Below are 17,864 nucleotides of genomic sequence, written 5' to 3'. Positions count from 1 at the left end.
CAACAAAAGTGACAAGAAAGGTAGATGAAATAGAGAATCAATTCTGCATTCAACACCTGAGGATAATTGAAATCACTGAGACTGAGTAATGACTTGACATAGTTTTTATGGGTAATGGTTGATAGATTGAATACATTTGAACAAGCTTGAGGATTTTCCCCCTGGTAATATCTGCAATGTTTCTAAAATGGAAAAATCCTGAAGTCACATCATCATTATTGTTATCTGAAGACTTAAACCACTTGAAAATAAAAGTGTGGAATTCAGCTTTAAAGACTATTTGAGTCTTATATGGAGAATTAAAAAACTAACAAGTAGCAGATATAGCCAAAATAATTATATACTTTAGATATTTATTATATTATATATCTGTTGCTAATTTATTCTGTTATTAGTACCTACATATTAATTGCCTTTTTAGTATGCACTGGTAATATTTGTATTTGAGCTACACTCACATTCCTCTTCATAAAAGAGAGTCAAATAGGCTTTTAAAATAATATTTTGCTAAAAATTATTCTCTGACTATCAAATAATATAGTGCCCCCCAACTTGGCAAAATTTAATTTCAGATGTTAATAAAAATAAAAAGTTGTAAAACTTTTATATCTCTTGGTATTTTACTAGATTAACTTTACACCATGAAGAATATTTTAAAATCTAGGTATGACTTTATGTGCCTAGTTTACTATCCACCATTAAAGTTAGTACTGTTAATGCAAATTTATATTTGGATAATGTATATTTTTTTGGTGCAGGAACCATGAAAAAATGAACATGAACAATTATTTAAATCACCAGACCCATCTCTTCATAAAAGGTGTATCTGCAATGCACTTTATCTTTTTTAATAGTCATTTAAAAATTGAGATTATGTTAGACTTATAAAATTACAAAACTAGTATAGAGAGTTCCTGTTAATATTTTATAGAGCTTTCCTGTATTTTAACATTTTACAGAACGATGAAACATTTATCAAATATAAGAAATCATTCTTAGTATAATACTATTAACTAAGGTACAGAACTTATTTGGATTCATCACGTTTTCTATTAACGTCTTTTTTTTAAACCACTTTATTGAGGTGTAATTGGCATGTGAAAAGATTCAACTGGATGAGTTTAGGGAAAGTATACACCCACAAAACCATCACCATTATCAGAGCCATGGACATATCTATCACCTCCCAAAGTTTCCCCCCACCCTTACTATTATTATTATTATTACTATTATTGTTTGTATGTGATAAGAACATTTAAAGAACATTTAAACATTTAACATTTAAATACCTACCCTCTTAGCAAATTTTAAGTATACAATTCAGCATTGTTAGCATTAGACACTATGCTGTATAGTGGATCTCCTTGAATTTTCGTGTCTTGCATAACTGAAATTTTGTACACTTAACATTAACTCCCCCAATCCCACCTTCTGCCAGCTCCTGACAACCACCATTCTATTTTCTACTTCTGTGAATTTGACTACTTTAAATACCTCAGATAAGTGGAATCAGACAGTATTTGTCCTTTTGTGACTAGCTTATTTCACTTAGCATGATATCCTCCAGGAAACCTATCAGCCACAATGAAATGGGTACTAAGCAAATTCTGTGCTTGCTGCTTTAAGTTGCTTTTATCAGTTAATCTTACTATTTTAGTACTGTTATTGTGCATCTTCTCATCAAAGAATCTGATCATTTCCTACCATTCAACTTGCTGACATTGTATTTAAATACCCATAACTTTTTACCCCTTTTTTTTTTCCCTAGCTTTGCTAGGAGAATCTTAAAAAAAAATCAGTTCATATGGAATTTCAGTCCAAAACTCTCCAATACCTTCCAAATTCAAAGTAAATACCAAAGTCCTTTGAAAGGCCTGCTATCCTTTCTTATAGGATCTGATTCCCCTTTACCCTTGTGAACTTGCTACATCCTCATTTCTCTCTCCACTCTGGTCTCACAGGTAGGCATCCCAGGTGTTCCAAAAATACATTAGGCAAACTCCTGCTAGTGCATTTACAATTGTTATACCTTCTGCCTATAAATCTTTCCTCCCATATAACCACAACCAGGTAACAATTCTTTCTTTGGTCATTTGCCAAATGAAACTTTCTTCATGATTCTTAGAATATCTAAAATTGTATCCTCCATTCCTATAATCCTCACATGCTTATCCTGTTTTATTTATGTCTTATAATCATCCCCATGTCATATATTATTGTTATTTTTATGTGTATTCCCTAGTAGAATATAAGCTTCATAAGGTAAATATTTTTGGATTATTGGTTCCTTATGTTATGTGTGGCTCCTAAAACAGTGAGCCAGGAATATTTTTTAACTAGATTAATTAAAAATGCATTAACTTTATTTTGAACTTTACCTTACTATTTATTTGTAGACTAGAAAGTAATGGTGTGTTTCCCTATGCCTTCAATTCCAAAACTATTTTTTTATTTACAACAAAACTCGAAGAAACATTTTTTTGTGCCTTCCAAAAGAAGTTACTATTTTCTCTAATTAATCCTGATCTATATAACTCATCTAAATGAAAACACTTCGGGGTTCTCAATAATTTTTAAGAATTCAAAGGACTCTTGAGACCAAAAAGTTTGGTCTCAATTAATCTCTAATTAATGGTGTTTGGTTTAAGTGATCACTCATGGGGTAATCTTCAAATTATCATCATCAAACTATTTCTTTTAAGTCCCAAGGTTTTAAAATATTCAGTTATAAGCTAAAAGCATATTTGTGTTACTTGCTAAACTTTAAAATATGTAATTTCTATCTTGTTAAAATCTTTTAAAATATATTCATTAACATATTTATATTTAACCATTTTGTAGAAAGAAGAATGCTTAGATAATAAATAAAATAAAATAAATAAAAATAGGCTTTGTGGAGGTGCCAAATATTACAAGGAAACATTGCTGTAGTGTCTCCATTCTAGTAGAGGGTTTGGCAAACTACTGTCCATGGACCAAATCCCGTCTGCCACATGTTTTTTGTTAATAATATTTTGCTGGAACACAGCTTGAGCCATGAGTTTTTGTATTGTCTATGGATGTTTTTGTGTTTTAATAGTAGAGATGAGTCATTGCAACAGAGACATATGGCCTACAAAGCTGAAAGTATTGACCCTATCTGACCCTTTACAGATGAAATTTGCCACTTCTATACTGGTGGATGATGAGGGTTAAATTGTATAAAATGAAAAGGAGTAAAACTCTATGACTACCTTGAAGTTTGTAAAACACTAAAGCTGGTGGTCATAAGCCATATTTGCAAATAGACTGAGACTCCCAAGAGAAACCAATATAGAAAAACATTAAAACTGAGAGTTATCATAAATATTGCATTATATTCTTTGTCAGAAGTAGATCCAAATGCTGTCTCAATGTTGGGATAAACAAATGCAGTAAATATGGATTGTAACAGACAAAACGTAAGGAAGTATATTACCTTACATAGTCACTGTTTTGTGTCATGGTTTGCTATTTCCCAAGGAGCATGAACATGTGCTACTTAAATATCCCTTCACTACCAGTCCTTAATTTTTTTAAAGTTTCTTTTCAAAGTAAACTAATAGTTGAAAGCATTATGTGCCTAATAAATAATTTTATTGAACATTATTTTCATCCTCATTTTTAAGAATTTTTTTTAGCACTCAGGCTTACCACGTAAGAAAGAAAAATAACAACCCTGGTCCTGTTTGTTTAAAGACAAACTGTAATTTTGGTCACTTTTTGTCTATAGGGGTGGTAAAAGAGGGAGAACTACAGAATGAAGCAAAACAACCAAAAAATTGGAATACCCATACAGTTGACTTCAGTAAAGTATGTGCTATCTAGCTCCTCCCCCTGAGGATAAATAGAAAGGTATGAACAGCACAGACTATGGAAATGCTACTGATGTGTACTACTTATCTCTTTATACAAATCACCAGAAGATGTAAGGTCCTAAGCCAATAATAATCTTATATTAACTCACAGATTTACAACTTTGGTGGTTATTGGTGAAGAAAAGGATCTGCTCTACTCCACATAGCATCACCTGGAGTTATTCAAAAGACAGTAAGGATACAGAGTTATTTGAATGCTCACTCACCCACAGGTCTGATGGTTTGGTGTTGGCTTTTGGTTGGGGCCTCACAAAAGGGCTGTCAGCAAGAACATTTCTGTTCTTGTAGCTGTTTGGCTTCCTCACAGCATGATGATTTGGTTCCAAAAATGAGCATTCTGAGAGAGAATCAGGAAAAGCTACATTGTCTTTTAGCCTCAACAATCATATTTTATCACACCTGCCATAGTTCAGTAGGAAGGTACATATCTTCTACCATTTGGTAGTAGAGTGTCAAAGTTCTAAATAAGAACACAGAAAACTGCAAATGTTGTTGTGACCATTTTTGGAATATAATCTGACACACTGAGGCTAAAACATTATTTTAAGTGTTATTTATGCCACCATTTGCATCCAAAGCTTGTTTACATAAGGAAAACTGAATATGCCTAGCACTATACTGCAGCTTATCAAAAATAATTTTTGAAAAAGAAAACAAGAAGAAACTCATGCAAGGATACCAAAAGTGTTCTAGGCAACAAATTAATTTCTTTTACTAAATTATAGTATTCAGTCATAATACGGATGAAAAATAAAATGATGCAGAGAGCTTAGTTGTTGATTTTCATACACCATAACCAGTGAATGGTTATGGTATATAAGTTCTTTTGTAGTTGGTGAGGATGTAGCTCATTATTAGCAGATGACTAGCTGCACAAAGACATATCTCAGTAGTATTGGTACCTGCTTCCCTGGCCTTCAATCCCCAATGTAAAGTTCAAGATGCCAAAGATATAGTCTGATTAGGAGCCTATAAGATGAGCCCTTTTGCATTTCACGAATGTTATACAACTTTTAGTCCCTTTTGATGGATGCTGGCTGACCACCAGCGATATGCATATCACACTCCTGAGTAGTTGGGGAAAAACTGGATGAATCAAAGGTCAAGATCCCTTTATATTAGCTCCCTATCAGGTCTGAAGTTGCTGAAGTTTATAGTTGTGCTAAAGCTATTTTTACACTATAAACACCACAAAACATTAAAACATAAATTGATTAAATATTTTTAAAATTCCTTCTCAATTCTAAACATACCTCAGAAAAATGAAAGACTGGACAGAGGAGAGGTGATGAAGCAGGAACTGTTGATGCTTGTAATTTTTTCTTCAAAAGACCAATCACACAGTGACCCCATGTACAAAAACAGAAAGGATGGAGGTTGTACCTTGGAAATAAATTATGGTACATTTTTTTACATGTTCTGTTTGACCTGTAGCAAAGTAGGAAAATCGGTAAAGAGGCTGACCTAGCTACTAAAGAGGCTGACCTAGCTACTAACACGTGCATGGCACCTGAAGCCCTAGGATGTATGAGATCACCCTGGTGTTTGCTCACATCACCAGCTCCTCAATTCCACTAAGAAAGACTATGCCTCTTTTTTTCCAGATACTCTGGTTAATTTTACCAAATCTAGTCATGAAAAACTGATTTTGATCAATATCATAATTTTCCATATGTCACAGGAGTTAAAATGGAATATTTTCCCAAGGAAACCAGTAACATCATGAAGAATTTAAAAATCAATGAATTATTGGAAGAGAAAAGTCACACTGCTGCATGTCTGGGATGTACACGTTAGGGTAGAAAAGAATGAAGCAGGTATTGAATTTTATGAGGATATGGAAGCAGAATAGTGTTTACTACCTGCTTCTGGAGCCAATTTATTCTTTTTACAATGCATATTCTGTAAATCATTATTATGCTCAGCAATACACGACGCACAAATTTGAGGAAGGGAGGTCTTTGCCCTGATACACTAAATTTGAAAAAAAAATTTAGTATTGAAAATGAAATATTTCTCTGAAAGCAGAAAAGTTTTTGTATACTGTCAACCATGTTATTTTTTTTCTGGAGACACAGAGGATATTTCTAGGTATGAATATAAATGTGAATTAAATATATACTGAATTGTAAATAGTTTAAATAATATAAAAGATTGCCAGTTAAAAGCAGGGAAATAATATGACTAATATGCTTTTGCTTGAATGATTTTCACAGCTGAATTATAAGTACAGTAAAATGGCCATATTGTCAGAATATTAACTCCATTTGTGCTGGAGGCAGGACATATTAAAATATTTGTTCCACTTACTTTTCAATGTCATGTTCATATCCTTTGTAACTAAAAGGATATTTATGTATTTGTTGGAAGTTTTGTTTATTTAGGTATATGAATTGCTAATTTTGATAGATAAGGAACTGAGGACTGATTCAATTGTGCAAATATTCAGAATTTTTATTAGGGTGCCAAGTATAATAAACTATATATCTACATTTTTTTTATCTGTTTCTGAGGAGGTGATGATTTAAAAAAAATGGACTGTCACTAAACATTTCAGTTTATCTCCATGATCTCAATGAAATCAAATCATGTAATAAAGGCTGAAACTTCATCTAGCAGCATAATATGCTCCTGTCACCCTTTATTAACATGACAAGGTTTAAGCCATAATTCATGTGTGCAGGTTTGTTTCTCATTATTCATAGGTTTCTTTTGTCCTTAAGATTTTTAACTCAGAAATGATATTCAAATTTAGGACGGTCTGTTAATCTCTGACAATTACGCCGAAAGTGTAATTTGTTTGCTGTTGAATAATTTATATTTATAGGAAAAGACCTTTCATTTCTTCCAAATGCTGATTTTTGGGATGTATTCTATATACATATACACACACACACACATATATATATATATATTACATATATAACATAGTCCATATATATGTTGTATATTATATATGTGTATGTATATATATCTAGAAACAAAGCAAAATGTCACTACTTTAACATTTATTTTACTTTAGAAAAAATATAAACTTATTTATTTATTTTTTTAAGATTTTATTTTATTTATTTGACACAGAGAGAGAACGGGAGAGAGGGAACACAGCAGGGGGAGTGGGAGAGGGAGAAGCAGGCTTCCCGCGGAGGAGGGAGCCCGATATGGGGCTCGATCCCAGGACCCTGGGATCATGACCTGAGCCGAAGGCAGATGCTTAACGATTGAGCCACACAGGTGCCCCTAAACTTATTTATAATGATGACAATATTCATCTTTTATATATTACATTTTAGATTTTCCTAAGAATATTCAAGATATTTAAGTTCTTGGTTTGAATTATTTGGGGGCCAGTAGTCATAGTCCCATGAAAAATTCCAATGAATCAATATGACATAAATGAAATAAAGCAGTTATTGTTTTTATTAAGATAACATAAAACTATAAAGCAATCTGAAGGAAGACTGACTTATTGGTCATAAATTTCTTAGAAAAAATAAATAAGTGTATCAATGAAAACCTTGTAAAAAGAAACATAGTGAGATGTGACCAATTAGGCCAAATATTAAAATATATTTTTAAAGCCTCAAAGATTAAAAACATGTATACTACAACATGACTAAATTGATGAACAATGAAATAAAATAGAAAGTCCAGAAATTGACTTAAATGAATGTGGAAAGTTACTCTATGACAAAATATCATCTCAAATCAGTGGTCAGCTATGTAGAAAATGCTGAAGATTTTATAAAAATTCTATTAGAAATAAGAAGTGAGATTAGCAATGCTATGGGCTGCAAAATTAAAAACTTATTTATAAAAACTTATGAATAAAAGCTTTCCTTTCCACCTTCCTTTCTAATCTTTATGTCCTGTAGTCATGTTTCTCATCCAATTTCACTGGCTGGACTCTCCAATACAACGTTGCATAAAAGCAATGAAAGCACATATCCTTGTTTTGTTCCTGAGCTAAAAAAATTCATTCAGTCTTTAGTATTAAATATAAATATAATCTTAGCTTTCGTATTTTTTTCTCATAAATGTACTTAATCATGTTAATATATATATATTTTCTAATATATTAATAATTGAGAGTTTCATCTTTCACATGATTTTTCTGCATGTATTGAGATAATAGAAAGTTTTTTAAAATTTCCTTTATGTTGTGAATTACCACAATTAATTATTGAATATTAAATCCTGTATTGCTTGAATGAACAGCACTTAATCACAATATATTTTAATCTTTACATTTTACTGCATTCAGTGCCACCTGCATAATTTGTGGGACCTAGTGCAAAATGAAAACATTGAACCCCTTGTTCAAAAAAGCAGGAAAAGGAAAAAAAAAACAGGAAAAGCATGCCTTTAAGTGTACAAAATGATACAGTTTTTCTTTTTCTTCTGTATCTTTGTCAATATCCTTACCATTGTGTTTTCTTTCTTTCTTTCTTTCTTTCTTTCTTTCTTTCTTTCTTTCTTTCTTTCTTTCTTTCTTTCTTTCTTTCTTTCTTTTCTTTCTTTTTCTTCTTTCCTTCCTTTTTTTTCTTTCTTTCATTGTGTTCTTTAATGTTCTACATGATGAAAAATTAATAATTTAAACTGTTAGCATGACATTTATCATCATACTTATATTGTGTAATACCAGTTTTAAATGCAGACACATGAGCACTTAACTAGTATGCACAATCACCAAAATTGCACACTTCATATTTTGGGGCTCTTATATGTATATGCATTTCATTCTTTTTAATTTTTTTAATATTTTATGTATTTATTTGAGAGAGAGAGAGAATGAGCAGTGGGGAGGGGCAGAGGGAGAGACAAAGAGAGAGAGAAGCAGCTCTCCCCGCTGAGCAGGAAGCCTGATATGGGGCTCTATCCTAGAACCCAGAGATCATGGCCTGAGCCGAAGGCAGACGCTTAACTGACTGAGCCACCCAGGCGTCATAATGCATTTCATTCTTAACAGGAAAAAAAAAAAAAATGAAAGCAGAAATCTAGCTCAACTATTGCTATTTTACCTCTGTATAATACATACTACCAAAACTCTCTTTGGCTTACTGATGCGTACGAATGAACTGAAACGAAAACGAAACAAAACTATGGGTTATTCCATTTTTCCCTTTATTTCTATGTCATGGTATTCAGCATAAGTAGTTGGTCAATAGAGAAAAGTTCATATGGAACGTGCAGCCTCTTAGGACCATCAGTGACCTGGCTTATTCAGTCATAGCTATTGATGAAATGAGCATAGAATCCTCATGGCCTCCAAAGCATGATGGTTCAGCAAGATTCAAAGTGAACACAAGGTGAGCCATCATATACCTCAAATTCGCCTTCTCACTGAACTACCCTGCATTTCAGATTCATCAGAATCTGGTGTTTACTGGATATACAAAGGAGGCATCAAAGAACTGGGAAATGCATATTGTGTGTATCTCCTCTGCTCACATGCAAGCTCAATGGTCATGTCAGACTTTGCTTGCAAAACACAATTTCAAAAATAAAATTATTAAGAATTTCAAGATGGTGGTATCAGGGCATTAAGGGCATGATAAATACGGGGTTCTGTGCATCTGTACAAGTCACAGGCCCATGATGTTGACCTTGTTATATGTGTGATGGACATGTTCATATTTTGCAAGCCAAAATTCTGTTAAAAAGAGAAAACAAACATTTATATATTTTGTCCTCCTCTTTTTAAAAATTAAATATATATAAACACATCTTATTCTAGTTATGTTTCTTCAGTTATACATTTTCCTTTTTATGCATTTTATTATTTGAACATCAGTAGGGAATCGATCTTTCACAGACTTAACTAGGTACAGTAATATTATTATTGTTATTACTGCTTATATCATCATTACAACTACTGCCATTTCCAAATATTGGATAGTGAGAGTCACTTAAACTATCTCTTTTGTACTACATCTCTATTTTTTATAACATCCATGTTTTCTAACAACAACAATGTTACCAGATCCAACCTGACATTTTCCTTGATTCCTGGGGACATGGAAGATCAGTGACATTCAAGGTGTCCCTTTAGGAAACAGTAGTATGAGAGACATATTAAAAATACTAGAGGGGCGCCTGGGTGGCTCAGTTGGTTGGGCGACTGCCTTCGGCTCAGGTCATGATCCTGGAGTCCCGGGATCGAGTCCCGCATCGGGCTCCCTGCTCGGCGGGGAGTCTGCTTCTCCCTCTCCCACTCCCCGTTTGTGTTCCCTCTCTCGCTGTGTCTTTCTCTGTCAAATAAATAAATAAAATCTGTAAAAAAAAAAAAAAATACTAGAGATGGGCATGAGAGTGGGTAGTAAGAAAGAGTGCTCTGATACTCTTCAGCCATGAATGATGTGGACTGAGTTGGTAGAAATGTCTTATAAAAGATGTGGGCTCATTGATTAGTCCAGTCTATTTTTTTCTCAGAGAATATGTTCTATAATAGTGACAAAGAGATCAATTTGCAAAAATCCTAGACTACAGAAGATTATTATTTTTTTATTTTCCTCAGATTTGGTGGAAAAAAGTGTCATATTTCTTATTTCTTTACCTCTTTTTACTACCACTCCTGAAGTATAAAAGAACTAATTTTGCATTTTAGCCATATATAATTTTTATTTTTGTATAATACATTATCTTCAACTTTTGATGTTTGTATTCTGTTTTGATCTGAATTTATAAGTTGAATCTTTAAATTTAAATAGTTTTGGTTACCCTATTTATACGAAAGGCAAAGTTACAAAAACAAAAACAAAAACAAAAACAAAACACACCTCATTTAATGCCAGATTGACTAGAAACCAAGCTCTTAAAATTCCATAGCCCTATGAAGGAATTAATCCTTTGATTAGCATTCAGAGATAGAGCAGGGTCCCTTTCTGAATCCTAACATAAAGACAAGTATAACTTAGGGTCTAAAAAAGGTACCAAATAACCAGGGACATTTGCTACTTTTTGCTTTCTTGAGAGAGATCCTAAAGGCATTGCTGCATCTGTAACTCCTATCAAGATGTAGAATTTTCTGGTCAGCAGCCTTAAGACTGCTGCTCTTACTTAGGAGTTGTTCATGTTATCTTATTGTGGCTGTGATGTGGAAGTCAGCCAAAAACAGGGTAATAAAAAGGAAAGAGGCAATTATCTAATGAATGAAAGTAACAATATGCACTTGTGACAAGAGGGAAGAAAATTACTGGATGCTTCTCTCAAATAAAGAGATAACATTATGAGTTCAAGGGAAGAGGCAGTAATATATTGCTTTATACCTTATATATATGCACCATAAAGAGAAAATAGTATGATACTAGGGAATGAGAGAATGGGAATTGTAGGGAGTCAGCTTTGGGCATTTTAAGATAACCTCCTTAAAATGATGCACATCTTCTACAAGGACAAGCTTTGCATACCAGATATATATATATATCAGAGAACGGAAGATTTAGTTCCTTAGTAATATCACAATCCTGGGATAATGCCTTCTGAATTCCCTTATTTACATGATTAGGAGGAATGATCTTTTGCAGGTGAACTGTGATGTACATATATATAGGTGAGGTTGGCATTTTAATTACTTCTCACTGGTAGGCATCTCTCTTAATCTTGATAGTTTAAAGGCATTTTTTGTTGTTGTTGTTTTTCCTTTACAATAATAACTAAGTTGTGGGGAAATTCTTAGATACTCTATAAATATGTGGTCCCCACTGTGGTAGAGAGTATATTTTCTAAAGACTGATACAGCAATGTCTCTGGCCCCAAGGGCTCGTCTACAATGTTCCCTGACTAGGCTCTCATCAATAGGTGAATCTAAAAATTTCCCCTGGATCTGTTTGGGCTTGTAACTACTTTGGTAGACTGGTGGTGATGACACTGTGTGACTTCCAAATCAAAGATGATCTAGCCTTTTCGTGTTTTACCGGAACATGTTCACTTAGAGCGCTGAGCTACAATTTAAGAAGTCGAATTTCCTGAAGCCATCTTGCTGTGAGGAGTTGAAACAGGACAAAAAGACTACAGGTGGTGTCTTTGTTTCTAGGAACTTCTAATAGTGATGGCCTTTCATTTTGATGTTAATTTTCATGTCTCTAATGTTTAATGATGTTGAGCATCTTTCTAAATGCTTAATTGCCCCGTACATCTTCTTTGCTGTGTGTCTATGTATATCTTCTGCCCTTATTATTAAGTATTGAGAGCTCTTTATGAGCATCTGAGTATAACTGCATTATCAGATTTAGGAATTGCAAATATCTTTCCCAGTCTTGTATTGCTATTTCATTCTCTTAACAGTCTTTTTCAAAAAGCAGACACTCTCAATTTTGACCATGTCCAATGTGTAAATTCTATTTACTTTTATGGGATGGGCTTCTGGTATTGTAACTAAAAAAAATCTTTTGCCAATCTAAGATTACAAATATTTTTTTTTTAGGTTTACTTTTACAGGTATATAGTTTTAAGTTTTATATTTAGGACCATGATCCATCATCAGTTAATTTTGTATATAATACAAGGTATGGAGCAAAATTCAATGTTGTTCCAGTGTCATATCTTAAGATTATATACTCTCTTCACTGAATTGCCTTTGCAACTTTGTTGAAAATAAGCAAGTCGGTCTATTTCTGGACTCACTCACATGATCTATTGGGTGATCTGTCTAAGTTGATGACAGTAAGACAGTATCTTGAATACTGCAGTCATGTAGTAATTCCTAAAGGAAGGAAGAGTAATTCCTCCTACTTCCTTTTCAAAATGGTTTTGGTAACTCTAGTGACTTTGCATTTAAATGGTTTTTAGAGTCACGTTTTCATTTTCTACAACCTAGCTGGTATTTTGGTTGTTTTAAATCTATAGGTGGTTTTGAAAAAAACTAGTATCTTAAATTATTGAGTTTTCCAACCATAAAATTGGTAAATCTCTCTATCTAGGTCACACCTAGGTACACATGGGAAGTAGGACAGTCATGTTTAGACATATTTAATGTAAGATAAAATTGCATGTGGCATACATGGTAATTTAATTTGTAATTACAAATAAATAATATGTTAAGTTTTTAAAAATAGAGATCTTAACTAATTTTATTATTAGATCCCATATTCACCTATCCTATCTTGATATCTATTTACATCCAGGTATTTTTCTATGAAATTTATTTTAGGTTTAAGAGATTTGAATATTTTGTTCTTTCTTTTCATTTTTATTTTATGTATCTTAATAAAAATTATTCTTAATCTTGGTAGTGTACTTGGTTATACTGAATAGTTGTTCACATGGTCTATTCTTGAAGAGATCAAGGAAAACTCATTGACATCTCATGATACTTTTATTGCCCCAAGGAAACAATTAAATTATAATTTATTTTTTTTTATGATTTTATTTATTTATATGACAGAGAGAGACACAGTGAGAGAGGGCACACACGCAGGGGGAGTGGGAGAGGGAGAAGCAGGCCTCCCGCAGAGCAAGGAGCCCGATGTGGGGCTTGATCCCAGGACCCTGGGATCATGACCTGAGCCGAAGGCAGACGCTTAATGACTGAGCCACCCAGGTGCCCCTAAATTATAATTTCAATTCAATGGCATTCTAAAATGCACCCACCATAAATAATATATTTTTTAAATCTTCATTTTGTATCCGGTTCTACTGCTTTTCTACATTGCTATAGCCTAGGTAAAAAATAAGGTTTACTATTCTTTAAAATGTAGACAAATTTATGCCAAAGACAAACAAGAGAGGAAAAGGTAGATAAAGAAAAAGAAAACAAATCTCTTCCTTTCTTCTTTTCCCTTGTTTTGAGACATAATTGAAATATAGCATTGTGTAAGTTTAATTTATATAATACATTAATTTGATCCACTTATATATTACACTATGATTACCATAGGTATTTATGGGAATAGATACTATTACTATGACAGTATGTCTATCATACTATGATTACCATCATAGTGTTAGCATTGTTCAGTTTTTTAAAGATTCCACATATAATAAAGGATATCATAAAGTATTTGTCTTATTTTGCTTAGCATAATGCCCTCAAGTTGCATTCATGTTGTCACAAATGGCTGGATTTGCAAATTTGGGAATGTTTTTTCTCATGGTTGAATGATATTTCATTGTATATGTATACTACATTTTCTTCATCCAATCCTCCACTGATGGACCCTTAGGTTGTTTCCATAGCTTGGCTACTGTGAATAATGCTACAATGAGCACAGGACTGTAGGTATCTCTTTTTTTTTTTTTTTTAAAGATTTTATTTATGTATTTGAGAGAGAGAGAGTGAGAGACAGAGAGCATGAGAGGGAGGAGGGTCAGAGGGAGAAGCAGACTCCCCGCCGAGCAGGGAGCCCGATGTGGGGCTCGATCCCGGGACTCCAGGATCATGACCTGAGCCGAAGGCAGTCGCTTAACCAACTGAGCCACCCAGGCGCCCTAAAATTATATTTCTTTAGTTGTAAATAAATGTATTCTAAAGATCTAAAAAAGCTACACACAAGAATTTTAATTTTGTTGATTTCTTTTTTTTTAAAGATTTTATTTATTTATTTGAGAGAGAGAATGAGAGAGAGAGAGAGAGAGAGCATGAGAAGGGAGAGGGTCAGAGGGAGAAGCAGACTCCCTGCTGAGCAGGGAGCCCGATGCGGGACTCGATCCCGGGACTCCAGAATCATGACCTGAGCCGAAGGCAGTCGCTTAACCATCTGAGCCACCCAGGCGCCCTGTAGGTATCTCTTTGAATTAGGTATTTTATTTCCTTTGGATATATACCAAAGTAGGATTGGTTCTAATTTAATTTCTTGAGGAACCTCTATAATGTGTCCCATAGCGGGTTATTAATTTACATTTCCACTAACAGTGTATAAGGGTTCCCTTTTCTCCACATCCTTATCTTTTGTTTTTTGATGATAGCCATTCCAGCAGGTGTGAAGTTGTATCTCACTGTGGTTTTGACTTCCATTTCCCTGATGATTAGTGATTTGAACACCTGTTCATGTACATGCTGGCCATTTGTTTGTCTTCTTTAGAAAAAATGTCTACTCAGTCCATCTGTCCATTAAGCATTTGCCTATGTTTTTCTGACCAGTTTTCCACAAAGTGGTTTTTTTTTTTTTTTTTTTTTTGAGCGAGAGAGAGAAAGAGAAGGGGTGGTGGGGAGAGGCAGATGGAGAGGGAGAGAGAGAAACTTAAGCAGGTTCCATGCCCAGCAGGGAGCCTGACATGGGGCTCGATCTCATGACCCCAAGATCATAACCTGAGGAAAAATCAAGAGTGGGATGCTTAACTGACTGACCCACCCAGGTGCAATCAACAAAGACTTTTTATTCTTGCATTTGAATATCAAAATTAGGGAATCAAAATTTGTTTCTTCTTTGAATGCCAGGAAAAGCAGGTAATTTTCTCCAATTACCTGTTTCCATAATTATCTAATTGTTTCACTCAAAGTTAATGTATGCTTAATTTTTTTAAATGTTATGGTTTATGTTTTACCATAAATTTTATCCAATTATGCTTTAAAATCAGGTCTAAGAAAGTTCTTTGCTAACTATCAGTCTCAGTCCTTAATACTTCTTGATTATATCTTTCAGTTTTTTATGTTCATTTAATCTGCATTTGTTTAAGTTTTAAAATCATATTTATTACATGTTTTGACATAAATAACCTTATAAACTATTGAGCAGATTAGTAATTCACTATAGTATATGTATTAACTAATTTATATTAAACTACTTCTGATATATATAACATGAAAATTATCTTCCTCTCTGATTGCAAATACAAGTTATCTGCTAAGGTTTATCCACTATATAACAATTCCTTGTGGATTTTTTTCAGAAAATTTTCATTTACAGGCAAATATATATACAATGTATACATGTACCATACATATGCATATATATACTTACAAATAAATGAAATATTCTATTATACCTTGTATTTGTTAATCTTGTGTCACCACTAACAATAATTTCTGAATATCATAGATATCTAATTTATTTTGTATACAAAATAATATTCCGTTTAAAATATATTAAATAAAGTTCCCATTCTGAGAAAGCATTAAGCTGTCTACCTTTTTACGAGGAAAAAAAAAATACTGTTTTGAAAATCTCATGTAGACATGTTTGAGTATTTCTATAGGATTAAATTCATAAAAATGGAATTACTACATCAAATTCTATATACTTTTTTTTAAATGTAATTAGGTGCTCAGTAATGTAGTACATTTGACTTACCCAAGACTTAAGGATGTCAGATTGTCCCAACCATTATGTGTTTTCCGTATTGCAATGAGAAGCCAAGTATTTTAAGCTACCAGTCCTTCAAATGTGGCGAAACAAAACAAAACAAAACAAAACAAAACAAAACAAAACAAAATTCCCGAATGTTAAATGGGATTCTTCCGGGTTTGGTGTTTCAACTGAAAACACATAGTTGAAAAAAGCATGTGCTTTCTATCTCCAGTTTTAATATGAGTAACTAAATTGATAAACTGTTTAGTTGATCGGTATCTCCAAAGTGATTTTACCATCCTCAAATCATTATCAAATTTGATATAGAGTAGGTGAGAAATCAATAAAAAAGATATTTTAAGATCCTTGTCATATAATGGCTCTGTGAGGAAGGTGGAGTTTCCTCCCCACAACTGTAAGCACAGTGAAGAGGGTGTCGTGTGACCACTGACTTTAGAGGACATAATCTCTGAAATTTTCAACTGACAGGTTCCAAAAGTAAGTGGCTGTCTGGAGCTGACACAGCAAAAGTAAGAGAGAGGGAGAGAAAGAGAGATAGATTTATACCTGTCCTTCCATGGTTTTCAGCATAAGGTTGCTAGAGTTTTCTCAATGCCCAAGTAAATCTGTAGTCTCTGGAATAAACTGCTAGAAAACAGGGGTAGAGGATGCACTGCTAAGAGGAATGGCCATTTAGATAAGATATATCCTGCTGTGAATATTTGCCACTGGGCGAGCACAAGGATTTGAATTAACCAAGGTCACCAAAGAGCTTCCCAGGTGCCAGGAATGGCCAGCAATCCCTGTACCAATGGATGAAAGATGACTCCAAACTTTGCTGTGAAAGTGAGGAGAAGGTAAGGGGGTCAATGCTCAGAGATGAAGACCCTTTCCTCTTCTTTGCTCCCACTTTTACCTGTTCTTCAGGATAATCACAAATCCTTATCACTGTTTCTCAAGCACGTGATGTGTGACAACGGGTCTTACTGAAACTAGGAGGATCTGTTTACAGGAAAGATACATATGCTTATCTGCGTGTTCTACGAGTTCTGCTAAACATAGCCTAGGGGATTGTGCATATAGCTCTTAGATCACAGGGTGCTGTTTGGGCTAAGAAAGCTTCAGGAAGGCAACTCCCTGTGGCATTCCTACCCGCAGAGTGGTGACAGGGGCCTCGGCATTCCAAAGCCCTATGGCCTTCTCTGAAGACTTCCCTGCCCTCAGCGGCCTCCGTGTTACATTTTAACAAGCCAGGTATTATGGCTGATTTCATGCTCTACATTAACCCCCAATGCCCAGGTGACAGAAACAGCTTTAGAATTCCTGAAGCCAGATTTAAAGTAAATAAGCTGTGCATATATTTTCCCCTCTTTTCTTCTAAAATAGCTTTCTCCTTGTCCCAACACAAGAGGGGCTCTAAAAGAACTCCTGAGTTCAGGACAGTATGGAATTTCAAAGATAAAAGAAACCAACTATAACCTCTTCCTTTTCCACTATAGTCTCTAATTTATAGTGAGAAAGGATTTTTGAATCACTAATAGACAATATTTGAAAAAATAGTAACTAATTTATTTTTATAGCATTCTTATTTAGTTTTAATGTATGTTCTCAAAGGTAATTAATGTATTACTATGGGAAATATAAATTTTGTTGTTCCACTATAAAAAATTAAAAAGCATTTACAATATGCTTAGGTCTGTTTCAAGTACTTTATGTGTTGTGGTGATCAATGAAGAAAGTA

This window comes from Mirounga leonina, unplaced genomic scaffold, assembly GCF_011800145.1.
Source record: "Mirounga leonina isolate KUSES-001 unplaced genomic scaffold, KU_Mleo_1.0 Mir_95, whole genome shotgun sequence".
Taxonomy (NCBI): domain Eukaryota; kingdom Metazoa; phylum Chordata; class Mammalia; order Carnivora; family Phocidae; genus Mirounga; species Mirounga leonina.
This window is presented reverse-complemented; position numbering follows the sequence as displayed.